Here is a 6,000-nt window from a genome sequence, read left to right on the forward strand (position 1 = left end):
TCTCCCGGAGAGGCACGGGTAGGCCAGGACCCTCGACCCGCCACCCCCTGGGAGCCTGCGACCACCGCTGGCCCAGCCCTCCCCTTCCGAGACCCTCGATCCCACAGCCCTTCGGGCGCCTACCCCTCACCCGAACCGCGCCCGGCGGGACAGCTGAAGGCAGTAAGGTGCAGTGGTGACAAGCACGGGCCTGGGGACCTGCCATATCGCGTCACTTAACGTATGACCTTGGGAAGATTACCTCCCCCCCCTAAAGCGGGAGATGAAAATTCCGAACTTGCGGTTATAAAACCCCTGTCGCAGAGCAGGCCTCAAAAAATGTGCATTTCCAGATCCTTGGAGACACCCCAGTGTTGATACTCGGCTGCAAGTGTGAGCTTGGCCAGCATTTTCCTCTCGGCTTTAGGCGAATTTAACCCCCTTTGAAGAGGTTTACCCCCTTTGCATTTTGGCGGATTCCTCCACAGTAGTGGCAGAGGTTCATTTACTCTTTTCTGAATTTGTAATAAAAATAAACCAGGAGTCAAGATACCCGCTCTTCTTCAAGATACAAAGCTGATACTTCCTGATGCTACTTCATCCTTTGCAATCAGGAACTCTTTCTCTGGGTTCTATCAAATAGTCATCTTCCAATAACAACAGCTACCCTTTGTTAAACAGTCTGTGCAGGGGCACTGTGCAGACACTTTATAGACCTGACCCCCTTTAATACGCAACCCCAGGGGGTAGCCATCAGTTATCTCCGTTTTATCCAGGAGGGAACTGAGGCTCAGAGAGGTTAAGTGACATATCTAAAGTCACACAGCTGAATGGCAGACCTGGGATCTCTCTGACTCCAGACAGGAACTTCTTATGGCAATAGAATATTCCAAACACAGAATTTTAGGTAACCAGTTTCTAACTGCAGGCATCTGGGCAGTGTCACTCTCTAATTACTCTTCCTCTTGAGCTGCTTCCTTGAGATCTGTCCCCAAGAGTGAGATCAGTGAACTCAAGGGCACAGGAATGCATCTTCTTGTCACTCCAGGTTTCCTCGGGACCACTGGGCTGACTCACAAGCCCACATGAGTGAGTTCCTGTTTCCCTTCAGAGCAGCTGTGGGCCTATCATTTTAACTGATTGTTGCTAAATTTGTTGGTAAGAGTTAGGGTCTTCTTGGCTGTAATACAGTATTTGCATGGCATTAAGGACTATAAAGACTAACATGTTCCTAAGTGTTTCACCTTGTTGTCACGTGTCTCAAAGTTACTGGCCATTGGACACTGGGTATTTCCCTCACAGATATATTTTTATTTGCCCACCTACTTGGGCCACTAAACTCATATGTTTTTCCAGTCTCCTGCTTTTATTTTTGTCATTTGGCTGATTATGTGTCATAATCTTTACTAATTTGTTGTAGTTAGAAAATCGTCGCTTCTCCACAATTGGAGTGTATGTGTTTGTTTTCCCATAATCTTGGTAGCATTTTCAAAGTGATTTTTTAGCCCATTTGAAATCAAAAAGAGGCTAGAGGGTGATGTATGGGCCTCATTTTAATTTATTCCACAGTTATCCAGCCTTGCCAGCAGTGTTTATGAAATGGTCAAATTCACATCTCATCAAAGTCTGGGCTTAACCTTCAATCCAGTCAAGGAGTGGTTTTGCCATTATGGGAGTCAGCATTTGTGACAGTGACAGCTGGTGTTGGCTGATATCTGTGTTCCTCCTTCTCTTCTGAGGCACGTGGCTAAAACACATCTCCCTGCCTGCCCTCCACGTCACGTGTCAGTGGAAATAGTGTGTGAAGTGCTTGTAAGTGAATTCCCTTCCCTGTCTTTCTTCCTCTCCCTTCCTAGGACAGATGGCACTGAATCTGCAGTTCTCACCTGTTTCAGATTCCTGAGCACTGATAGCCAGGTTATCTGATCCCAGCCTCTCCCTCTTCCGGTTCCCACAAGGAGACCCTTTCTGCCAGAAGTCAGGCTATGCTATGTGGCTCTGGCCCACTTAAAAATCCCCAGAGTTTGGAGGTGCCTGGCTGGCTCAGTCAGTGGAGCTTTCGGGATTCTGAGTTTGAGCCCCATACTGGGTGTAGAGATTACTTAATAATAAAATCTTTAAAAACAAAATTAATAAATAAAACATAAAATCCCCAGAGTTCGGCAAAATCTGTGTTGGCACCTGTTAGGGTCTTTACAGGACACACAAGAGTCTGAGTATCCCTTAAACACAAAGATTGTATGAAGTATTGGGGGTTTCCTCATAACCACTCCCCTCACCAGGATGTGGGTGTATGCCCCTTCCACCTGCCTCACTACCTACTAGTTCTGGGCCAGCAGGGGGCGTCTGTCTCTCCAAATAGTCCCACGATGTCCACTGACTTCTAGAACATCCCAGACGGTCAGGGTTCCTTCCACCTGACCACCTCTGCAGGGTAGCGTCAGTGTTCCACTGGGCCAGGAAGAGCCCTCTTCCTTGGAGACCCCTCTCATCCCCCTTGCCTGTGTAACAGGGACCAGGTAGTTGGTTCACGCCTCTGAGCCTCTCTTCTTCATCTGTTCAGTGGTGATTGGACGGTGAGGTGTGAAATGTAGTGTCACTTCCCACCGCCAAGACTGGGCAGTAGAGTGCTGTGGCTAAGCAGTGAGGCAGATCCGGGTCTCCGTTCCTGCTCAGCCACGGAGCTCCATGATCTGATCCAGGGCAAGGCACTCATCTCGCTGAGCGCTGGCCTCTGCATCTGCGTACTGGGTGATAGTACCTACCTCCACGGGTAAATAAGATAACAATACAATGCTTCCAGCATGGCACACTCAAGAATTATTCTTGATCAACAAGAAAGCGAGGGAGATGGGGCGCCTGGGTGGCTCAGTTGGTTAAGCGACTGCCTTCGGCTCAGGTCATGATCCTGGAGTCCCGGGATCGAGTCCCGCATCGGGCTCCCTGCTCGGCAGGGAGTCTGCTTCTCCCTCTGACCCTCCTCCCTCTCGTGCTCTCTGTCTCAAATAAAAGTAAATAAAATCTTTAAAAAAAAAAAAAAAAGAAAGCGAGGGAGAAAGTCTGGCTGCGAGAGCCCCTGCCCATTTCCATGAGGCCTTTTCTTACTTCCTGGAGAGATGGCTTGCTGTCTGCTCTCCTGTCTCAGCTGTCCCGCTGCCGAGTGGGCCTGCCTTCCTTTGGACCTGAGCCCTGCTGACACCCACTGGGCACAGGTGCTCCCTCTGGAGTCCTTCCTCACTGTCTTTTCTTCCTGCCCTCTCAGTTTCCTGCTGATTTTCCAACACTGCGCCTTTAACCGACTCTGCTGGCACTCTGTACTTCTCCTTTGTAGTAACCACAATGGTAATTAATTAATTATCTGTACAATTATGAGCTTAATATCTGTGTCCCCCACCACTAGCCTATAAACTCCATGAGGGTGAGACCTTGTCTGACTTCTTCCCTGCTGTTTCTCTAGTTCTTGGTACTCCATAGGTATCTGCTGCATTAATAGATAATGACTGGTTACCTGTTTTGATTTCTAAGTCTATGTTCCTTGAGGACAGGGACTATTTAACTGACCCATTTCCTCTGCATCCTGCGGAGAACCTGAATGAGCAGTAACAAATATTTGCTGAGTGAGACAAAGAATGAATGAATGAATGAATGAATGAACGAATGAAGACTGAACCCCTCTTTCTCCTCCCCTTTTACCTGCAACACACCTTACAACCAAGTCTTCCCATCTGTGTAAATAGTCCTTGGTCCTAACCAGCCTCTATTTTGCAGCTTCCCTTGACCCATGGTGAAGGTAGGTGAGAAAGACCTTCCACATTTGTAGGGAATTCTCATTTGAAAAACAGAGTTTTCGGGAAATCTGCATGGGTCCTCTCCGTGCCCTGCTTCTTGTGGAGGACACACCTACCTGGTCAAAAGAGAGGGTACTCAAGAGAGGGTACACAAATACATACAGGACCACCTTTGGCCCAGAGCATTTGCCTCCCACTTATCATCAAAGCCATTAACTGCAAAGTTTCATACTCACACTCATACATGCTATGGTAGGCAGTGCTGGATTCTGGTTAAGAGAATGCGGGAGTCTTTTTTTTTTAAAGTAAGCTCTAGAGCCAAGGTGGAGCTTGAACTCACGACCTGAGCTCAAGAGTCGTGTGCTCTACTGACTGAGCCAGCCAAATGCCCCAAGAATGGGGGAGTCTTTAGAGTTGCTTTGGGTGAATCACTTAATCTTTTGACTTTTTGCTTTTTCTTATTTCTCTGAAAATGGGACCTAATATTACCGAATCTCCTCTTTTAATCAAGGATGCGTTCTTGTTCACATTTAAACATTCTTGGAATCAGAAGACATCTTACAATCAATGAGTATATTTAATTGGGTTGTGTTTTTGTTGTTGTTGTTGTTCCAAACGCAAATCAACAAATCCAGAGTATATCTCAGAATCAGCATTCTTGAGAGCTATGTCTCTCAAGACACAGCCCTGTTGTAACTCACAGGCACATGTCTGACTAAAGTCAGTAAAGTGGAGACATCTGCAAAGATCTAGCCTGGTTTAAAAGGTGACTTTGTGCTCTCAGTGTTAGAAACCGGGCACAAACCCGCTGGGCACGCCTTAGATTTCAATGAAAGGAGAAAACCGCACGTGAAGAATATTCACGCCATCACCTGTGTTTAATGTAAAGCCAACATCCTGTCCATCAAACACGAGACTAGAAACATTGCTTGCCGTCGCTCAGAAGTCAGAGGGCTTTGCGGGATGACTTTGATGACCAAGACTCTTTAAAATATACCGAGGGAGGCGGACCTTTTCTCCCTAAGTAAATTTCCCTAGAGCAAATAGTTCCATTGACCTTAGACATGACTTCAGTGCTTTCCTGAGTTGAGAGCTATTTAAAAATAAAAGTCATGGCATCTGATTGTTTGAAGGCCTCACTAACGATTTCAAATATGAGGATCTGGAGAGGGGGTGTCTCTTTCATCTCTCGCTCTCTTTTTCCCTTCTGCCAGTCCTTTGTCCTTTTCTCCTTACAATAGAATCAGAATGAAGGAGAGCCCTTTGGGAACAGAGTCCCCAGACTGTGGGTCTGTGGGATGGTCCCAGGCATTGTGGAGGGAGGACAGTCCATCTTTCTTTTTCTTTTAATCAACTTTAATGAGGTATGATGAGGATTGGCCAATGTAGACATTCGTTAACTGCCACCCCGACCTTTGCTTTTTTGGCTTTTGCTGAGCATGAGCAAGGTGCTCAGCATCTGGTTTTTGATCCTGCCTCCCAGAGCCCCCATGCATCCTGGCCTTGCTTGTGCAACTCCAGGAATCAGTGGGAGGTAAGATCACCATGCTCGAAGCAGATCAGCTGGGCAGTGGAGGCACACAATGCCTGAGGGACACTGGCATGATATCACTGTTGCATATTTACTCATTCAACAAATACTTATTGAGTGCTGAGTGCCAAACATGGCCCTAGATGCTGGGGATATAGCAGTGGACAGGGGGAAGCAATCCTTACCTCTCAGGAACGGCCAGGGAAAGAGAGGCATAAACCAACAAAATGTATAGCATGTTAGATGGAGAGAAGGGCTACGGAAGAAACGAATAGGGAAGGGAAAAGGGGAGAAGACCATACATCACCCAGTGAGAGAGTTTGGTACTAGTTTGAAGTTCTCATCCTCTATATCAAACAAAAGGGTGCTCCCAGGTGCAGGGTGGGCAGCATCCTGCGTGGCACCCTCACCTGCCTTCCTGAACTTAATCTTCTTCCTCTCTGCTGATACTGAGCTGGGGCTTGCTTGAACCCCGTGTACCTGCCCTGCTCTGATCAGTCCTCTTTTGCTGGGCTCCTCCGGGATCTGCTCCTCACTAGCTCCTATGTTTCTTCTGTCCGCTGGTCTCAGCTCTGTCCATCCCTGTTCATCCCCTGAACTGGGCTGACTTTGTCTTCAGATTCAGTGCTTCTTTCCTCATATTTCCAAGATTGGTCCCATGGTAAAGAACCATGAACCCTGGGCAAGGATAATCAGACTCTA

The sequence above is a fragment of the Mirounga leonina genome, unplaced genomic scaffold, assembly GCF_011800145.1.
Source record: "Mirounga leonina isolate KUSES-001 unplaced genomic scaffold, KU_Mleo_1.0 Mir_170, whole genome shotgun sequence".
NCBI classification, from domain to species: Eukaryota; Metazoa; Chordata; class Mammalia; order Carnivora; family Phocidae; genus Mirounga; species Mirounga leonina.